Source organism: Lontra canadensis, unplaced genomic scaffold, assembly GCF_010015895.1.
Source record: "Lontra canadensis isolate GAN:19392208 unplaced genomic scaffold, GSC_riverotter_1.0 scaffold12, whole genome shotgun sequence".
In the NCBI taxonomy this organism is placed as follows: domain Eukaryota; kingdom Metazoa; phylum Chordata; class Mammalia; order Carnivora; family Mustelidae; genus Lontra; species Lontra canadensis.
In genome coordinates this window covers 29,156,438-29,177,803 of record NW_022631006.1, presented here as the reverse complement: position 1 = coordinate 29,177,803, position 21,366 = coordinate 29,156,438, and the positions used below count along the sequence as shown (strand labels likewise).

Genomic DNA, 21,366 nt, shown 5'->3' with positions numbered 1-21,366 from the left:
CACACAAAGAATCACTATGTGAAGTAATAGATTTGTTAATCTGCCTGATTGTAGGGAGGAGTTCACAATGTATATGTATACCAAATGAATTTTTAAAAATTTATTTCTGTATCTGCTGTAATTCAAATGATTTCAGTTTAATCCACACACACACACACACACACACACAAACACACACACACACACACACACACACTTCATTTCCTTTGCAGTTAGTGTCTGCATACATCTCTGTTCCCCAATTTGTTTAAAATAGTCAAAGGGAGAGGGAACATACCTCAATATCATAAAATCCATCTACAAAAATCCCACAGCAAATGTTATTCTCTTGGGGAAAAACTGAGAGCTTTTCCCTAAAGGTCAGGAACATGACAGGGATGCCCACTCTCAACACTTTTGTTCAACTCAGACAGACAGTAACAATCAGACAACAAAAAGAAATAGAAGGCATTCCAACTGGCAAAGAAGAAGTCAAACTCTCTCTCCCCGCAGATGACCTGAAACTTTAGTTGGAAAACCCAAAAGACTCCACCCCAAATTACTAGAACTCATATAGCAGTTCAGAAACATGGCAGGATACAAAATCAATGCACAGAAATCAGTTGCATTTCTATATACTAGCAATATGATTGAAGAAAGAGAAATAAAGGGATGACTTACATTTATAATAGCACCAAAGACCATAAGATACCTAGGAACAAACCTAACCAAAGAGATAAAGGATCTATACTCTAGAAACTCTCAAACACTTATGAAAGGAATTGAGGAAGACAGAAAGAGATGGAAAAACATTCCAGGCTCATAGACTGGAAGAGCAAACATTGTGAAAGTGTCTATGCTGCCCAGAGCAATTTACACTTTCAATGCAATCCCTATCAAAATACCACTGACATTTTTGACAGAGCTGGAACAAACAATCTCAAAATTTGAATGGAACAAGAAGAGATCCTGAATCACAAGGGGATTGTTGAAAAAGAAAGCCAAAATTGAGGGCATCACTTCAATGCCTGACTTCAAGCTGTATTACAAAGCTGTGATCATCAAGACAACATGGTATTGGCACAAAAATAGACACATAGGTAAGTGGAACAGAATAGAGACCCCAGAAATGGACCCTCCACTCTGTGGTCAACTAATCTTCAGCAAGTCAGAAAAGACTATCCAACAGAAAAAAGAGAGTCTCTTCAATAAATGGTACTTGGAAATTGGACACCCACATACAGAAGAATGAACCTGGACAATTCTCTTATACCATACATAATGATAAACTCAAAATGGATGAAAGACATACATGCAAAACAGGAATCCATCAAAATCCTGGAGGACAACATAGGCAGTAACTTCTTCAACACTGGCCACAACACCGCTTCTAAGACAGGTCTCTAAAGGAAAGAGAAACAAAAGCAAAAATGAACATTTGGGACTTCATCAGGATAAAAAGCTTTTGCACAGCAATGAAAACAGTCAAAAAAACTAAGTGACAACCCATGGAATGGTCAAAGATATTTGCAAGTGACATTTATAGATAAAAGGCTGGTATCCATGGTCTATAAGGAACTTATCAAACTCAACACCCAAGGAACAAATAATCCAGTCAATAAATGGCAGAAGACATGAACAGACATTTCTGCAAAGAAGACATCCAAATGGCCAACAGACACATGGAAAAGCATTCAATATCAGTTGGCATCAGGGAAATTGAAATCAAAACCACAATGAGATACCACCTCACCAATCAGATTGGCTAAAATTGACAAGTCAGGAAACAACAGATGTTGGCAAGAATGTGGAGAAAGGGGAATCCTCTTACACTGTTGGTGGGAATGCAAGCTGGTGCAGCCACTCAGGAAAACAGTATGGAGATTCCTCAAAACGTTGAAAATAGAGCTACCCAGCAATTGCACTACTGGGTATTTACTGCAAAGATACAAATGGAGTGATCTGAAGGGGCACCTGCACCCCAGTGTTTATAACAGCAATGTCCACAATAGCCAAACTATGAAAAGAGCCCAGATGTCCATCAACAGATGAATGGATAAAGAAGAAGTGATATATATATATAAACAGATGTGTGTGTGTGTGTGTGTGTGTGTGTGTGTGTGTGTGTGTGTGTAATATTATGCAGCCACCAAAAAATGAAATCTTGCCAATTGGAATAATGTAGCTAGAACTAGAGGTACTATGCTAAGTGAACTAAGTTAATCAGAGAAAAACAATTATATGATCTCACTGATATGTCGAATTTGAGAAACAAGACAGTGGATCATAGGGGAAAAGAAGAAAAAATGAAACAATATGAAACCAGATAGGGAGACAAACCATAAGAGACTCTGAAACTCAGGAAACAACTCAGAGTGGAGGGGGTGACAGGGATGGGGTGGCTGGTGACAGACATTGTGATGGGTATGTGTTGTGGGGAGTGCTGTGTCTTGTGTAAGACTGATGAATGACATGTACCCCTGAAACAAATAATACATTATATGTTAATATTAAAAAAAAAAAAAACAGAAATAAATAAAATAGTCAAAGGTAGACGAAAAGGGCATGGGAATTGAGAAAGATCATTCTCTCTGGAGTAAATGAAATAAGGGATTCTGTGCTGTGGTCATGGATGTGGTGGGCATTAGTCTTTGACCAGAGTATATGTGAATAGTAAGGTGTGTGCATGCTTTTAAACTGAAGAATTAAAAGAGGAAGAGGAAAAAAATATCACCACAAGAACCTTAGCACAGCCTCTTCAGATACCTGCATTTTAAGTCCTTTATTAAAGGGAAAACATGAAAGAAATTTTCATGAGGAAGAGTGAATGAGTCCTAAATGACCTGGTACATTTTTAATATTCTGACTTACTAGAGTGATTCAAAAGTCTGGGAAGAGAGAAAGTAAATCTCTTGTATCATTTCATGATGCTGTTAGAACAGCATAACAAAGGAGCCAGATTATCCGGATCGAGCTCTCATTTTGCCAGCATGCATTTCCAAATTTCTAATGTTTCTCCCAACAATTGACTTTTGGGAAAAACCAAAAGCAGTTACTTTCAAAACTCTCTTTGTGATGAAGTGGAAAAAAAACCTGGATTAGGAGCCAGTACAACTGGATTTTTGTCTCAGCTTTCCCACTATTTATCTGACAATCAGATAAGTAAACAAATACACTGTATGCTAATAACGGTCAATAGCTCTCCAGCTGTGGTGGAGGAGATGCCAGGGGAAGATGAGGAGACAGTAGAGAGGAGGCCACAACACCAGAGCTGATTGTGACGATTAACTAGAAGTTAGGTGAAGAGGATGGTAAGGTCATCCCAAAGAGGGAACTGTGTGTGAAAACGAGGCTGAACATATGCTTCCTGGGCCTGTTTTGAAAGCATAAGCAAAACTATTATTAATTTAGGTCTATGTTGTTTTGTTCCCTAGTTAATTCTGTTTTTTGTACCTCTTTTTTCTTTGAAGGATTTATTTATTTATCTATTTATTTGGAGAGAGAATGAGATAGAAACAGAGTGTGTGGGTGGAGGGGCATAGGGAGAGATTCCCAGGTAGACTCTCCACCACACATGTAGCTGGATTAGGGCTTCATCCACCACCCATGACACCATACCTGAACTGAAAGCAAGAGTCTGAAGCTCAACTGACTGAGCCACCCAGGTGCTTCTGATTTACTTCCCTCAGGTGCTTCTGATTTACTTCCCTCTAAACCCCATGCACAATCAATCATTAACTTTGTCTTTTTACCCCTACACCGAGTCTACCAAGCTATTGTAGAAACATAACGGGAACCAGACAGTAACATCTGTCTTGATGCAGCTGATCCTAGGTCCCAAATAATGCCTCATTGTCCACAAGGATGTTTACATCCAGAGTGTTTCAAGGACCTCCCAACAAGGTCCAGGAAACCTGTCACCTTCCTTTCATGTATGCAAATTGTCCCTAAGTTCAACAAGGCAAGGCAGCTTTAGGAATGATCCCCTGATTTCTCCTTAGGCTGCCCTCCTGACTCTAAAGCTTTCCTTGCTTTAAATCCAGTGTGTCAGGGGCACCTGGGTGGCTCAGTGGGTTAAAGCCTCTGCCTTCGGCTCAGGTCATGATCTCAGGGTCCTGGGATCAAGCCCCCCATCGGGCTTTCTGCTTGGCAGGGAGCCTGCTTCTTCCCTCTCTCTCTGCCTGCCTCTCTGTCTACTTGTGATCTCTCTCTCAATCAAATAAATAAATAAAATGTTTTTTAAAAATCCAGTGTGTCAGAATTTGACCTACTGCACAAAAATAGGGGTGTTTCATCCAAGAACCTAGAATGGTGGAGGGAAATTTATTTTCCCTCCTACACCTAGAACCTAAATTCTTAATCCCATTGGGTACATGGACAGGTTGGTGTTTGGTAACAGAGACCCATAGGCATGAAAGAGAAGGGTCAATTTAGGATATTTCTTTGCACATTGATGATAAGAATCTGATGGGAAACAGATGATAACATTTGTCTTAAAATTAACTGATGCCTCATGTCCCAAGTGACACCTCATTTTCTGACAGAATGCATACTTCCAGATTGTTTCAAGGTGCTTCCACCATCATTAGGCTTTCAAGAAAGTCCTTATCCTCCTCTCAAGTGTTCACATTCTTCCCCAAACATACATAAGCTGTTCCTAGTCTCAACAGGGCAAAGCAACTTTGGAAATAACCCCTGCCTTCTTGTTGGGCCACCCTTCTGATGATAAAAAAGCTTTCTTTGCCTTCAAATCAATGTCTCACATGTTCGCTTACTGCACATGGGGGCACAGACAAATTTGAGTTCAGTACCAATAGTTGACTTAGGACATTCTACTAGCTGGTAAAACCAGGATTCTTCAAGATTTGAGTAGAAGGATAAACGAATTATAAAATGCAGGAGAGCCTGGGTGGCATAGTCAATTAAGCATTTGACTCCTGAACTCAGCACAGGTCTTGATCTCATGGTCTTGAGGTTGAGCCCCACTTAAAAACAAACAAACAAACAAACAAAAGAAAACAAAAATGAACAGGTATGCCATGGTAGCTAAATGAATTAATCACCTGCCTTCACCTAAGGTCATGATCCCAGGGTCCTTGGATCAACTCCTGCATCTGGCTCTTGTTCAGCTGGGAGCCTTCTTCTCCCTCTGCTTACCTCTCCTCCTGCTTATGCACATGCTCTCTCTCTCTCTCTCTGACAAATAAATAAACAAAATCTTTTTTAAAAATCTAAGAATTATACAATGAGGAAAGTTTACAAAAGCAGATGGGGTAGTAAATTTCTCCATACAGAATGAATAGCAAAGATCGTGTTCCAAGCTCTCTCTCTGTACCTCCTTCATACCCATTCATTACCAGAAGTATGGATATAAATCAAGTTTTGTGGTGGGTTGGAAATATGTGTAAGGATATTTATAGAATTAGTATAATTTTGGTGGTAGAAATGGGGTAGAGATTTTTTGGAAGAATCTGGAAGAAATCACATTATGAAAAAATAGAGAAGGATCAGTCTTTGGAAATAGGGTCTAAAGGTCATGAAACCACTTTAACGTTTTTTCTTATTAAAATCCTGTGATGTAGGAATTGGTTGGGGTTTCAAGCCTCTGGTCAAGAAAGAATTCTTGAGACATCTTTGGTGCCAAGAGTTGATTTTATTAAAGCACCAAGAAGAATCCCTAGGCAGAAAGAGCTACACTGGGGTCATGACAAGTGGACGATTACACACTTTCCAGTTGGGAGGGTGTTAGGCATAGGGTAAGTCTCTAAAGAATTTGGAAGCAAGGTTTCCAGGACCCTGAGGGGACTAGCTATTGTTAGGAAAAGGTCATTTATTACTGTCTAGTAAAACCTTAGTCATGAGACCCTTAAGATGTATATTGGAGGGCCATATGATTGAGGGATGATTGCCATGAGATATCTTGGGGGTGTAGCTGGGGATAGGGTAGAGATACAGAAAATTTCCATAGGAATTTTTATAGGATCTAGCAGATCAGGCTAAGATTGCCTTTTGGCCTCAGTAATGTATTAACATTAAGGCAGTTGAGTTCCTAAAGGATTTCACTCTACTTGTGTCAAGGCCCTGTCAGTGGGCTGTAGGTAGTAAGGAAATTTAATTTTTTCTTTCACCTTTGTTTCCCACAGCATAGATGTGTTTGTCAACTGGGAAGTTCCCTGAACCCCATACTTTGTGATTTTTATAGAGGCTACATCACATAGGCAAGATCATTATTACCTCCATTTCCATCCCCTCTCTCCTATGTAGAGGATGGGGCTGAGGCTGAAATTGCCATGCTTTTTTTTTTAAAGATTTTATTTATTTATTTGACAGACAGAGATGACAAGTAGGAAGAGAGGCAGGCAGAGAGGGTGCGGGGGTGGGGAACAGGCTCCCCGCTGAGCAGGGAATGTGATGTGGGGCTCAATCCCAGGACTTTAGATCATGACCTGAGCCAAGGACAGAGGCTTAACCCATGGAGCCACCCAGGCGACCCTAAATTGCCTTGCTTTTAATCGTGGCTGAATCTTCCTGGTGATCAGCCCGCATCCAGGGACCATACCCAGGAGTCTGCCAAAAACAAAGATATTCCCAGTACTCTTATCACTTAGGAATTTACAAGGGTTTCAGGAGCTCTGTGCCAAAAATCAGAAGCAGTAATCAATACATATTTTCTACTATCTCACAGGGTTGTAGTCATTGATTGACTGATAAAGAGTAACAGAAAATGTTGACCCAAAATACGGGTCGACTTTTTGGCACAAGAATTACATTAAGCTGTTTATTTTGAGAAATTGCAGACCAGGAGAAATTCTGAAAGCAGACTAGAGATTTGTAAGCCTCAGATGTCTAGCTGCCTTTTAGTCTCATTTTCTATGGGGCTACCAAATGTCTTTACATAATTAAAATACTTTTTGTCTTATTAATCAGCCTTTTTATAACGGGAGGGGTGTTTCATCCAAGAACCTAGAATGGTGGAGGGAAAATTATTTTCCCTCCTACACCTAGAACCTAAATTCTTAATCCCAGCCATATTCTTTTTTTTTCCATGATTTTATTTATTTGAGAGAGACAGAGAGAGAGAATGAGCATAAGGGGAAAGGAGGGAAGAGGAAGAGGGAAAAGCAAGCTCCCTTTTGAGCAGGGAGCTGAAAGGGGCTTGAACCAAGCACCTGGAGATTATGACCTGAGCCCAAGGCAGAGGTATAACAGCTTAACCCACTGAGCCACCCAGGTGCACCCCAGCCAAATATTAAACTCCTGTCCTTCAGTGTCTAATTCCAATATCGGTTCCAAAACACCATTAATTCTGTGATATTTCAGTATTTAGATAAGGGAAGAATGTTTTTCATCCCCCAGCACTTCTCCCCCCCTTGATCTATGCTTTCTTTCATGCATTCCAATAAATCATGGGGCAAGTGACTCTAAAGCTACAGTGGATTATTATCCCTACTACTACTTATATTTAAAACATCATCTGATGAAATAGGAAAACCAATAGTAAATATGTATGATGCATCAGTTACCAAGGTTGGAATCTGTGTGTGAAGGACTATGCACACTCTGTGAGGTATCCATTCCACCTCCAAATAAACATAGAGCATGGTTTCAAGGGAAATATGTAAAAGCCTTGAGCAGAGTCTGAAGGGATGATGAACTTTCCTCCTCCAAAATTCAAAAGACAGGGGAGTGGCAGGGGAGTGGCAGAAGCTTTGGGTTATGGTATAACCTTGAAAGTCACCTAGGGCCCAAATAGTTCCCCTGAGAATGTGAGCAAATGCAATCAAGACAGCCCCAGGCTGACAGTTTGTGAAAGGGATCCCAGACACATGCATTTAAGGTCATTACAGTGCAACAGAAAGTGATTTTATTGCTGTGAACACAATGCAACAAAGCTTGACAGAAGTTTCAAGATTGAAAGTAGGGGGTCTGGGTCTTTCTTTGCCCTCTTCCCTGTTGCCTTCTTTCAAAACATACAGAGCTCCAAAGCAGAAAAGTATCTGATCACTCTTGTCCACAACTCTGTCCACTCCCCTTCTTCTTTCTTCTTTGGGAACCATGAAAATCAACAAAGAGAAAGAAAAGGCAGAAGAGATCATGAGAGAAACTGCACCAGGTGAGAGGGAATGTAAAGAAAACCTTAGTCTTAATCTAAGTGCACAGGAACTAGAGGATAGGGAGGGTCACCCGTCTGAGGGGGGTTACAGGCAATGGTGTAGAACTGATTCTGGGGAGTAGTACTGTAGCGGCAGTTGGGATATGTCCCTCCAGTGCGACTGCAGTAAGTCATGCCAACACGATTTGCACTCTGGTGGCAGTTATTCTGGCCATTCCTGCAGGTCCTGTTGGGCAAAAGACAGGTAGCAACCACATTCTGGAACATGTCATGCAGAAAGGTGTTTTGAGGTTTACAGTGCTGAGTAAGACTATTGACAGCACGCATTACATTGTTGCATTGTACGGGACCTGCTCTTATATGCTGAATTTCAAATATTTGAAACCTAGTGAGTTGAGCCATAGTACCAGGGGGAAGCCCTGGCCCCCATGATCCCAGCAGCAACAGGAGGAGAGGAAACGGTCCCAGAAGATCCAGCATCATCTCTTCTGTGTTGGAAGAGAGAAGAAAAGGAGAGAATGATCGTAGTAGAAGCCATAAGACCAAAATTATCATTCACAACCATTTAGATGCGTTTGTAACTTTTCAGATTTCATGGTCCTTTTCTTGTTCTTTAAACTGTATTCTTTCTTTCTGACATGAGTCTTAAAATTCTTCTTCAGGACCTGAAGCCCAGTAAGGAGGAATGGGAGGTAAGATGACCTTTCCTCTAAATAGCAGATCCCATTCCTCTTTTTGTCCTATACCTCCTGTCCAGAAACTTGGCTCCTCCCTCCTCCTTCCTGGGATATTTCTCAAATATCTATGTGACCTGGACCTTCTGGCCATCGTCATGGCTCTGCTGTCCCCAGACCCCAGGCATCTCCTCTTACCAGGTCTCCTTACTGGGGCTCCTGTTAAGGATAGAGGCAGTGTTTAGTCCCAGGCTCAGAGGCTTTTATCTGCTGTTCCTCTGCCAGGTATGCAAGCGTGGAAGGGTTCTGAGCCCTAGGAAAGAGGAAAGGGAAACCTAGGGCTTGGAAGATACCTTTCTTGTGCATAGTGTGGATGAGACCCACACTCTCCAACTCACTGTTTCAAGCCAGTATCCCTGCTGATGCAGGAAGACCAAGCCTCCTTAAAGGAACAAAGGAGAAGTGATAACTTCCTCAAAGAAGTGTGAGGAAATTATGAAATCCTGATGTCCGTTGAGTGTCTCCATCCCTGAAGCTTTATCATTTTGAGCTCCATGATTTCACTTCTTTAGGAGAAAACAAATGACAAACACACAAGACTCCCCAGTCCAGTTGCCAGTTGCAAGTGCCACTCGTCTCCTGTGCTTCTGACTGCCTGGCTATAAATCTGAGCTTCCCCAACTCCCTGTTTATTCCATTACTTTGCTAGAGTGGCACACAGAACTCGAGGAAGCACTCATGGTTTATCAGTTTCTTAAACAATATGGTAAAGGAGACAGATGAAGAGCCAGATAAAAAGATACCTAGGGTAAGGTGGGAGGGTCGTAGTAAAGGAGCTTCTTTCTTCATGGAGTTGGGGTGCATCATCACCCTCCCAGTATAGATTGTGTAAGAAAGATGTTAGGGTTTGAAGCCAACAGCAAAGAAAGAATTCTTGAGATATCTTTGGTGCAAAAAGGTGGTTTTATGAAAGCATGTGGACAGGACCCAAGGGCAGAAAGAGCTGCACTAAGGTTGTGACAGGTGGCTGATTCTATACTTTTAAGTTTAGGTGGGGTTAGGGATAGACAAAGTCCTGAAGGTATTTGGAAGCAAGGGTTTTATGGCCTTGCAGGGCTAGCTGCTGTTAAGATGAGGTCATTTACTAGTGTCTAGTACAGCATGAGTCATGAGACCCTTCAGATGTCTATCAGTGGGCCATAAGCTTGGAGGATGATTGCTGACATATAACTTGGATGGGGTAGAGATAAAGGAAGTCTCCAAAGGGATTTACATAAATATTTTTTTAAAGATTTTATTTATTTGACAGAGAGAGAAAGTACAAGCTGGGGCAGCCTCAGAGAGAAGGAGAAGCAGGCTCCCACTGAGCAGAGAGCCCATCAGGGGGATTCAATCCTAAGACCCTGGACTCATGACCTGAGCAGAAGGCAGACACTTAATCCACTAAGCCACCCAGATGTCCTGGGATTTTTATATGTTAATGGGGACTTACAGGATCCTGGTGTTGGGGTCCATTATCAAAGGAACGAGGCCAATATAAAGCAAAGGTCAAGTAAAGCTTTATTCGTGCCAAGCATCAAGAATTGACTGACCAGTAAAGGCCGCCTCTAAAGAGAGCAATGCCTCCCAATCTTATAGGCTACCTTTTATTGGGTAAAACCGCAACCCGTATTTTGTTATTTTAACCCACTGGGTTTGTGTGTCTCTTGCTGATTGGCTAGTTCCTTCTGGTCTTGTGACTTGTTACTTAAGATTACCCCATACCAGGAACTGTTAACAAACAGTACTTTCCAGGAAGGCTTAGACATGTTAGGCCACACACACGTAGCTAATTGAATTACAATTTACCCTATAGTAGCTGTTTGAACTAGCCTATCACTCTGGTCAGAATTGGCGCCCAAGTTTGGCCACCAAAAGCTAGGGTTTACATTCTTTGGTGGTTAGGGAGGTTGCATATGTGCTTTGTACTGGTTAGATGTCTCCATCTGGCCTGACTCCTCCTTGTATTCTGGGCTCCGTTATCAGGAATTAGTCGACCACATTTTACTGGTTTCCTGGACTTGCTTTTAAGGAAGTTTCTCTGAGGGGCAGGGACAATTTAAGTTTACTGCACCAACAACAAAAATGGCTGTTTAACAGAGATGCAGTCGCTCTGGCTAAGTAGGCCCTTACCCCTGGGAGTTGGGCTCATGTCAGGCTAAGGTTACCTTTTTCCTCTAGCAAAATATTAGCATTGAGGTAGCTGAGCTCTTTCAAGAAGGTCTCTCTGCCTGTCTCAAGTACTTGTCAATGGGCTGCATGTTGTAAGGAAATTTAATTTTCTTTCTACATTTCCTTTGCCTTTGTTCTTCACATCAGGAAGAGTCATTCAAAGTGGTGATGAGACCTTGGGCTAACAGACCATCTGCAGTTAAAACAAAGGAAGAAGAGTATGGGGAAGGCAGGCTCCAGGAAGGTAACCAGCGAAAGAATAGTAAACAAAGGTAAGGTTTGGTAAGCAGAGTTAAGTCTGTGCCTTCTTGATTGGTAGGAGTTTCTTGTGACTTAGAGGCATGTTTATCTTGTTACCAGACACAGGGAAAAAGCCTTAGGGATAGACATTTTCTCTATGATGATAAATTTCTCTTATTTGTAAGTGGAGGATTTATAGGCTACTTTCAGAGCCTCTCCTTTCTCTGCTGTTTCTCAAAATAATCAGCTCAAAATCATCTCCATGCCAAAGAGCCATCTTTTGGGCTGTTACATTCTGGTCTCCTATAGGAAAGAGTCTGGTTGGCCTAACTTGAATCTCATGACCATCACTTCACTCAGGAGAGGGGATTTGAAACCTTGGGATGACCCCACCGACACTGCACAGAAGCAGGGGAAAAATAGTTTGAGAAAAGAAATGAATATGCAGCTATCCAAATGGGGTGGATGGAGTGGATGTGGGAAAACCCAAGCAACAACACAAAGCTATTACATTTAATTGTGCTTGAATCCATTTTTCTTCCATGTTGGATTAACCACATCTTTTAACCCATTAATAAAAGGAATTCTTAGCATTCTTAAAATGTATTGTGAAACCTTACCGTAGGAGACCAGAACAGATCACTCTGGAATATAAGTATAGGCAACCAGAATACAGTAACACAAACCGTGCCACTACATTTTGGTTTTATTTGTTTTTCTGGGGTCTTTTCCCCCATTTTTTTAGAGAGAGATAGTTTGTGAGAGTATAACTCAGGTGACAGAGGAAGAGGGAGAGAGAATCCCAAGCAAGCTCCATGCTCATGACAGAGCTGGATGTGAGGCTCAATCTCATGACCCCGAGATCATGACCTGAGCTGAAATTCAGAGCCAATACTTAACAGACTGAGCCATGCAGGTGCCCCACACCATACATTTTGAGACAGTTGGGTTTTTTTTTTAAAATTTTATTTATTTATTTGACAGACAGAGATCACAAGTAGGCAGAGAGGCAGGCAGAGAGAGAAAGGAGGAAGCAGTTTCCCTATGAGCAGAGAGCCCGATGTGGGGCTCAATCCCAGGACTCTGAGATCATGACCTGAGCCGAAGGCAGAGGCTTTAACCCACTGAGCTACCCAGGCACCCTGAGACAGTTTTTATCAACTGAGAAAAACTATTAGTAATCCTCATCTTTATACTCATTATTGATACAGAACTGCTGGTTTCTCTCTTTTTTTTTTAAAGATTTTATTTATTTATTTGACAGACAGAGATCACAAGTAGGCAGAGAGGCAGGCAGAGAGAGAGAGGAGGGGAAGTAGGCTCCCCACCAAGCAGAGAGGCTGATGTGGGGCTCAATCCCAGGACCCAGAGATCATGACCTGGGCCAAAGGCAGAGGCTTAACTGACTGAGCCCACCAGGTGCCCCAGAACCGCTGGTTTAACACTAATCTCTTGTGAGTTTGATTACTATAGGTCATCATCTTCCCAGTGTCTGCTCATCCCCAGGTGCACTGAAAAACTGCAGAGCTGAGGAGCTCTTCTTGAAAAATGATGACTAACCTAGATTCCTTGGCTACTCATGGGCTAGATGTCTAGGACTAGGAATGCAGCCACCTAACTGAAAGTGTTATGATCTTGGCCTTTTCTACAAGTGTTTCAAGACTGGAATCATTCAACAATGCAGGAGGCTAAAGGACACAAGGTATTTTAGTGTTCCACATTTCTCCTCCCCATATCTGCTGGAGGCAAAATTGTATGAAGTGAAGGTTTATCCTTCTCTGTATCACTCTTCCCCATTTAGCAAACAGAATTCTCATGGACATTACTTTCTTGTGTCCTCAACATTTCCTTCTGCAATTTACTTCTTCTTTCCTCCAACAAAACTTAAGTCTTAAAACCCATTCTTGAAGGTTACCTTTTAACATCCCATATCTACTCTATACCTCTGCCTAGTAAAAATGATTATTATCAGAAACCCCATTTTGCCATTATCTTCTTTCTTTTCTGTTTCTTTTTTTTAATTAACATATAATGTATATTTCTGCCATTATCTTCTACTTAGTTTATTATGCCTTGGGAAACATAATGCCTTAACCTATCTAAAATGCATGCATTTCCTTAGAGACATGTTTAAGGAATGAGTCCAATGACACACATCTTCAGCCTACATTGTGCACCCATCATATCCAAGCACAACGTGTATCAAACACCCTGGGAAACCTCCACCAGTCACACAACATATAACATATGTGAATGTCACACATGGTAAAGTGACATAATTTATTTAGGGAAGGAAGACCATTCAGATTTGGTCAGTGTAATAAGAGTCACTTTCAGGAACATACCTGGTTCACTAAAACAGAAAAACCATATAGAGCCTAATCTTTAAAAATTGTAGGAGCAAATCAGATGCATGAGGGCACAGGAATATTCCAGGCAGAGAAACTGTGAGTGGTTTTGATAGGAAGAAAGCATGTGATGATGTGTAACTCTAAGTAGTTGGAAAACGTTGGCACCACAAATGCAAAGGATGGCATAGCAAGGGCTGTTGACTGAGGCACGGGCTCCCTCTTGGGAAGTATTGGACACTCTACTCAAACCTCTGGGTTATGGGTAGACTTTCTATTTTTTGATGTCTAACAACTGGATGTCCTCTATGCCATCGACATGCCCATTCATGCCACAGTGGAATTCAATGTAGCTGTACCCCCTGTGCTCTCTGTAGCTCTTTTGGTTGCCCTCCTGGTAGCACTGGAGTATTTTGAAGGGATGCTGGGCCCATATGTATACATTTCTGTAATGGTCTCTCCACTTCCTGAGGCAAATATGCTCGATTTTGTGCCAAAAGGTATAGATGAAGATGTGATAGTTCCTGTCTTGTGGACCTTCTCTTTCCCTCATGAGATCATTGCATTTGTAATCACTGAATTTCCAGCTCATGCTCAGGTAGTGCTGTTTCATGAATTCCTTCCAGGAAAGGTTCTGGCTGTGTACAAGCAGCCCACCTAGGGGAAATAGCAGGGTCAAGAGAGGGCCTAGGACCTTTAGAGAGGATGCCATCGCAGTCACCAGAGCCACCTGTGGGTCTGCAGGGAAGAAAGAGGAAAACATTATCTCAACACTGCCATAAGAGTTGACCTGCACCTTAAAATTCCTTTCTTGCCAGTGTAGACACTGGCACCCAACTTTACCATTTTGTTCCCAGGCTTGAAGAGGATAAATCTCATTAGGTAGTTAAATTTATGAGAACTAAACATATGCTAGAACCTGACTGAGACAAACACGAAAATGGTCCAAAATAGACAAAGTTTATTTTGAGAATTTCAAACACCTGCTGTCTGGCCTCTCTTCTACCCAAACAGAGGACTCATCACCCCTAGCTAACTCTGTCCAACAGTCCAGATCAATTCTCTAAAGCGTGTGGCCGTAAAAGAAAATGGCAATTTAAGTTTTGTGGCTGTGAAGTGGAAAGGGTTGTCACCACTTAAGCGAATGAGGAAATTAGGTGAAGACTTGGGTGATTTTCCAAGCAACAAGGCTCTGGTTCTCTCAAACCCCAGGCTACAGTTACATTGATTCTGCAAAATGGTGCTTATCTGATCCTGATTTCCTTAGAGTACTTCCCCAAAGCCTGTGAGAAATCTCTTATCACTTCTGACTACCCACATACTACTCAGTGGTCATTTATCACATTATCATAATTATAAATCTTCTTGATTTGGTTTCAGAATGTAATCATATAGGAATTCGAGTTTTGAAATATCATTTTGTTTAATCAAGTTCCAAGTTTGGGACTGCCCTCACAAGAGCTACTCAGGTCAAAATGAAGGTACAGTGTTGTTTGTAAACAATAGGTTGTTTATGATGAGGCATGCAGCTCATCCTGTAGAATCTCTAACCTTGTTCTCAAGCCCTATGTCCACAAATGGGGCTAAGAACAGCTGCTTCAAAGACCTGTGAGCATCTAATGAGATATGTCAGTGAGAGCACTTCTGAGAATGGTGTAGGGACGCAGGACAGCCCACCCCAAAAGGTGTCCCAATGGCATATTCATCATTTTGAATTGAATCTATTTGGAAAATAGACAGGGCAAGGATACTCAGACCCTCTTCAATCCCTCCAAAGCAGAAATTGAATCTCTCTTACGAATGGTACCCTCCCTGTACTAAGAAATAAAAAGACATTCTTATCACCAGAGGTAGGGATTTTACTTATTTTTTTATTTTTTACGTAAGCTCTAGGCCCAGTGTGGGGCTTCAACTCATAACCCTGAGATCAAGAGTCATATGTTTCATTGAGTGAGCCAGCCAGGCACCCTACTAGTGATAGGGATTTTAAAGCCAAGAAAGCTATAAAAACAAACTTCCTTGCTTTTTACTAACCTACTTCCTCAGCCCAGAATGTGCTTGGAATTCCTTACTTAATAGCACTCTCCAATATTTGTTTTGTCTCTCCTGTCAATTCCTCATAAATCTATTATCTCATTGTTTAAAATGTCTAAAAACTCCATGCCTCCATCATTTCTTTGGGATCTCGATTTTATTTTTGGGCCGCTATGTGCACATAATAAACCTTGTTTTTTTTCTCCTATTAAATCTATGTGGTGTCAACTTAGGCTTAAACTGGCTGGAAGAATCTTGAATGACAGAAGGAAATTTTTTTCGTCCTCCATCATGTGAAGGGTTATATCATGTACAGAAGACAGAGTAGGCACATTCACATCTGGGCCACCCTGTACCTGACCCAAAGGCTTTACCCAAGTTAGAAGACCAGGATTCAAGCTGCTTCAATGTATTATGCTTGGAAAGATTGGGGAGGAAGTGGGAATAGGGGTAGATGGGTTCAAGGGAGACACTGTTTCACTGGGATTAATCCTGAGTTGAATTCAGGTCTTTGCTTCTTACAAATTGGATCACTTTCCAAACTTAACTCTACCATCTAGAAGTTCAGTGAGGCCCCTTCCAGTGTTTCTGGCCTTTTCCCTTAAGCATCCTTAGCACCAGCCCTAACGCAACTCACCCTGTTCAGATCCAACACTCAGGTGTCACTGGTTGAGGAAATCAATATGTAGGTCTAAGAGCAGAGAGCCAGGAAGTCTGCAGTTGTGAAGAAAGGAGTAGTAGTGAGAGGTGCAGCACTCCAACTGATTAGTAACCTGTCATGGGTGGGGAACAGCCTTTCCAGGTGAACCTGTTCTGTGCCTTCTCATCTAGAACACTTAAGTTCCCTCTGAGAATAGTCTGGAGCAAAGGTTTTTGATATTAAAGACTCCCTTCTGGGTACAGAGGAATGACAAGGCTCTGGGGAGGGATAACCTGGAGATGGGTAATCTGAACTTACCAGGAAAAAATCAGAGATCTAGTTCCTAAAGTCACTTCCCTAAAATCTTCTGGGGAAAAGCCCACATAGGCTATGTTCAATGGGAACTTCAGTGGAAAACAAATAAAGAAACAGCAAACAACAAAAACAATAAAACATCTCTGGTGTTGTGAACTGTGGAATCCTCATTGAGGGGGGAGAGTATGTAGTCAAAGATGCAATTTGTGGATGAAGTGGGATCCTTGAATGTGTTTCCTATCAGTGCACCTAAGCCACCTTGGTTGAGTTTCTCACAAGGCCACATTATTATCAGATAGTCACAAAGGGTAGCAGTTACTCCACTCCAAATGTTACCTCTTGGGCATAAGGATGATTTTGAGCTGGTGATTTTTAAGAAACCACCAACACAGGAGAATCTCTGAAACCAGAGTGGAAGTTAGACTTTTTATAGGAACATTTCCATTAATAAAGGAAATTTCCATTTGTAAGTGTTTCTCCCTCCTAGTATCAGAAAGAGGAGCATGACTCTACAAATCACAAGAAACTCTTATCAACAGAAAGAAAAAGAGAAAGGAAGGAAGGAAGGAAGGAAGGAAGGAAAGAAAGAAAGAAAGAAGGAAAGAAAGAAAGAAAGAAAGAAAGAAAGAAAGAAAGAAAGAAAGAAAGAAAGAAGAAAGAAAGAAAAAAAGAAAGAAAGAAAGAAACCCTCTTATCCATGGACATAAATATACCTCACAAATATTACCAATGTTTGTTGGGGTTTTCCTGGCAAGCTCCATAATTGGCCACCCCCCCCATTCCAACATCTTCCTTTTGTCCTTAGCTGAAGATGGTATTCAAGTTGGTGATAGATGGAATGGGGGTTGCATCATGAGCACACTAGGAAGGCGTTCACATTAGTTGTGTCCTTCCACAATGTCAGCTTTAATCAATCATAAAGCAAAGTTAAATCAGAATTATAAACCAGGTTCAGGATTCCAAGCTCAAAATGACATTTAACCATGTGACTCAACTTGGCTCCTTACACAGCAAACAGAGCAGGGCAGAAGAAAAACCACAGCACAAAGCAGATAACAGAAGGATGTAGTAAGTTAATGAAGCAAACTTGAAGTCAGTCTGTGGGCGCACAGTTGAGATAAGGTCTTGGCCAAGTCCTGGTCAGCTCTGGGCACTCACTCCTTCCTATGTTCCAGCAGGGAAGGATCTCAGTTCTGTCTGCAGATTAACAGGGTAGAGCCTTTGGGAGCAGTGGTCTTTTCAAGTGGTCTCCGACATAGAGGGGTAAGGTCTGAAGAGTCTGACAGTCTGCTGTCTAATCCTCCCCTTTCTAAAGGGATTGCATTGGTTTCAGGACCCTGCATACCTTTTTTTGGTTCTGTTCCTTATTAGTTCTGGGATGTCAGCTGACACCGGTCCCAGGGAATATCTCCTAGCTGCAGCACCTTTAACTACTGTGTCATCACTTGACACAGGCCCCTGCTTGACACAGGATTCCACCTGACATGAGAGACTCCGTCTTGCTCTCTACAGGTTGTCTCAGATCTCACTCCATATATCCAACTACCCTCTGGTATTTTCAGGTAAAAAAGGAGAGTAAAAAGATGGGAATTCTGGGCAAGTTCATGTGATCCACTGAAGACCTAAATCATGCAGTGACTCAGTGAGTGCAGAGAGAGGCAGCAGAGAGAAGCTAGGAGGGCTAACCTGTGAAGGGACAAGCTCAGAGAGAGATCCACAGGTGTCCAAGGCATCCTATTTCACGGTGTATTACAGGACTTCAGCCAGGAGTTTTGAGAATCTAAGGAAGCAATGCATGTGAAAGTAGTTTTGTAAAGAACAAACTGTTAATGTTGATCTATATTATTCATAATATCATCATAAGGTTACTCTACCCCAGTCATTGCCAGTTTTAACTGGTTAACCCAGTGTTTCTGAAATAAGAGTTATATTCTACTTTTGATATGGAAGACAAATAATTGAGAACCCAAAACAGACATCCAACAATTCAACTCTGAGCTCAGCCATAAGCTCTAAGGCTTCTCTGAAATGAAGCCATTAGGAAGAACCCTAAACTGACTGGTAGGAACATATCCCTTTATATCTACAGAAATCAACTACCAAAGTAACCCAGGCAAGTCAGTTAACCCTTGTTTCTGAGAGCTGTGTAGTGGGTCTCCTTCCTCAGAGTTCTGTCTACCAGCTTCTATAACAGACTCTGCTTAGGTTGTGGCTTCTAGTTTGAGTTTTAATTTTTCCTAATTCTAATTTGAGTTCGTAAAGAGATATTATCCCTTGAATATAAATTTAAAATCATTTGTTACTTCTATTCTTTCTTTGAACATTTTCCTTGACTTTAACTCCTTTCTATTAATTCCTTGATATTTCCTTTTGTTAACAATCATTCAACTTTTTCAGTGTTTTGGTCCAAAGGTTTCCCAAAACCATAATAATACATAAATGGCCTCATGCAGACTATAATAATGTCTTAGGGTGTCTGAACCTGGAATCCATGGGCTTCCAAAGACCCAGAGAAGGAACTGATAGAGTCATGAACCGGTATGAGGTATTAACCTCAAAAAATAAATCTACCAGTTATTTTACCAGCGAAAATGGGCTTATTCAGGAATAGCAGAGAACGGCAATCAGGGACAAGGAAGCTATAGCAGAAGTGTAGGCAAGTGCCTGAACAAAGAAGAGGAACACTTTTTCTAGGGGAAAGGAAGAAGTTTGGAAGGCTTTATAAACAGAAAGTCCCTTGGAGTAACAGGGATTTGGAAGTGTGGTAGTTTTACTTTGGCTGGGTTGTGACAGACTCAGTTGGCTGGACTGTTCAGGAGCAGGGTGGGGAAGCCTATCTTCCTGCTGGACTAATCTAGTAGTTTGCCTTGCAAAGTAGTCTTTTCCTGTTCCATCTTTAATTGGCCTGAGTGATAGGGCAATAGAGTGCCTCCTGCTGGTCACCACCGCCATTCTAAACCAGGTTTCCTTTTATTAATTTTCACAGGGAGGGGAAATAATTAACATCTTTATTTTCACTAACCTGCCACTGAGATTTAACAATTCCTTCATTTCTGGAGGCAATTCTCTGGCTCAGTCGGAGGAGTATGCAACTCTTGGTCGCAAGTTCAAGCCCCACATTGGATGTAGAGGTGACTTAAATAAATACAACTTTAAAAAAGAGAGAGAGATTTCTTTCTGTCAGTGGTCTTTTTGGTTATTTCCCTGCTGTGAACAATGCCTCAATGGTCATAGGAGTGTGGATATCTCTTTGAGATCTTGATTTCACTACATCTGTATCTTTGGGGTAAATCCCCAGGAGTGCAATTGCAGGGTCATAGGGAAGCTCTATTTTTAATTTTTTGAGGAATCGCCACACTGTTTTCCAAAGTGGCTGCACCAACTTGCATTCTCACCAACAGTGTAAGAGGGTTCCCCTTTCTCCACATCCTCTCCAACACATGTTGTTTCCTGTCTTGCTAATTTTGGCCATTCTAAGTGGTGTAAGGTGGTATCTCAATGTGGTTTTCATTTGAATTTCCCTGATGGCTAGTGATGATGAACATTTTTTCATGTGTCTGGTAGCCATTTGTATGTCTTCATTGGAGAAGTGTCTGTTCATATCTTCTGCCCATTTTTTGACATGACATTTGTGGTGTTGAGTTTGAGGAGTTCTTTATAGATCCTGGATATCAACTTTTTGTATAAACCCCCTGAAGTGGGATTGCTGGATCATATGGTAGCTCAATATTTTTTACACAATTTATTTACTTATTTTGGGAGGGGAGAGGCAGAGGGAGAGAGAGATAATCCCAAACACAGAACCCCGAGAGACTCCGTGTTAGACTCGTCTTTTCATTGGAGTGCCAGGGGTTGTTCAGCAGATCCCTGGGGAATTAACAGACACATATGCATACCTTAGCTCGACTTGCAGGATGGAAGTGAAATTATCTAAAGCAATAACGCAGATATTTCGTGTTCACCACAACACAAATGAATTTTGTCCAGCAGAGAATGTAATTTTCTATAAACCATTATCACATTTGAACTGTTTTTACCATGTTACAGTTTTCCTCATTATTAATTAACCAGCCAAATAAAAGGGGTTTATTTATATATTTATTTGTGACATGGGTTTATTTTTAAACTTTCATGATAGCCACATGTTTTACTTTTAGAAAAAAATAAAGTTTAAACTTCACAGTTTTACGGGTGTTGTTTCTTTGCCCAGAATACTCTTTTTAACCTCATCTATTTGGTTACTTAACCATCTTTCAAGGCCTGTGCTCAGATATCCTCTCCTCTGAGCTTTCCCCTCTAAGGCACAGAACTATGTTTCAGCCTTCTTTTGTCCAGCACCCACTGCATTCTATTATAATTATTAAGTTACCTTATGATTATACAAAAGTATACTTGAAGAGTAAATTCAATTCGAAAACTTCAGATCTAGGGTCCTGGGTGGCACAGTCATGAAGCCACCAATGAACTCTTCCTTTCAGCCAAGTCCCCGGTCTCAGGGTTGTGAGATCGAGTGCTCAGTGGGGAGTCTGCTTGGAATTCTCTCTCCCTCTCCCTCTGCCCCTCTTGCTCTGCTCTCTCTCTAAAATAAAAATAAATAAATTAAAAGAACAAAACAAAACAAAAAAAACCACCTTCAGATCTGCTGTCCCCGTGCTCTGCTCGTTACTGCAGCTCCTTGAGGCAGCATGGCTCTTACTAAATACACATTCACACAGTGGCTTTCCCTCCTTCCTTCTAAATGGACTAGAATTCCTTCAGTAACCAAATTGACTTCTATCCTTGGACTTACAGCTTTCCTACAATAAGACTACT

General features: G+C 41.4%; 1 long non-coding RNA gene and 1 pseudogene across 1 annotated transcript; both read right to left on the bottom strand.

Moving 5' to 3' along the window:
* Positions 1–7,820: 7,820 nt before the first annotated feature.
* On the bottom strand, positions 7,821–8,565 carry LOC116867330. The gene is made up of 2 exons (XR_004382586.1): positions 8,478–8,565; positions 7,821–8,023 (listed from the first exon to the last, which is right to left on the bottom strand). It is a non-coding gene; the product is annotated as an uncharacterized LOC116867330 (long non-coding RNA).
* Positions 8,566–8,973: 408 nt separating this feature from the next.
* LOC116867471 lies at positions 8,974–18,593 on the bottom strand (annotated as a pseudogene).
* Positions 18,594–21,366: the final 2,773 nt, after the last annotated feature.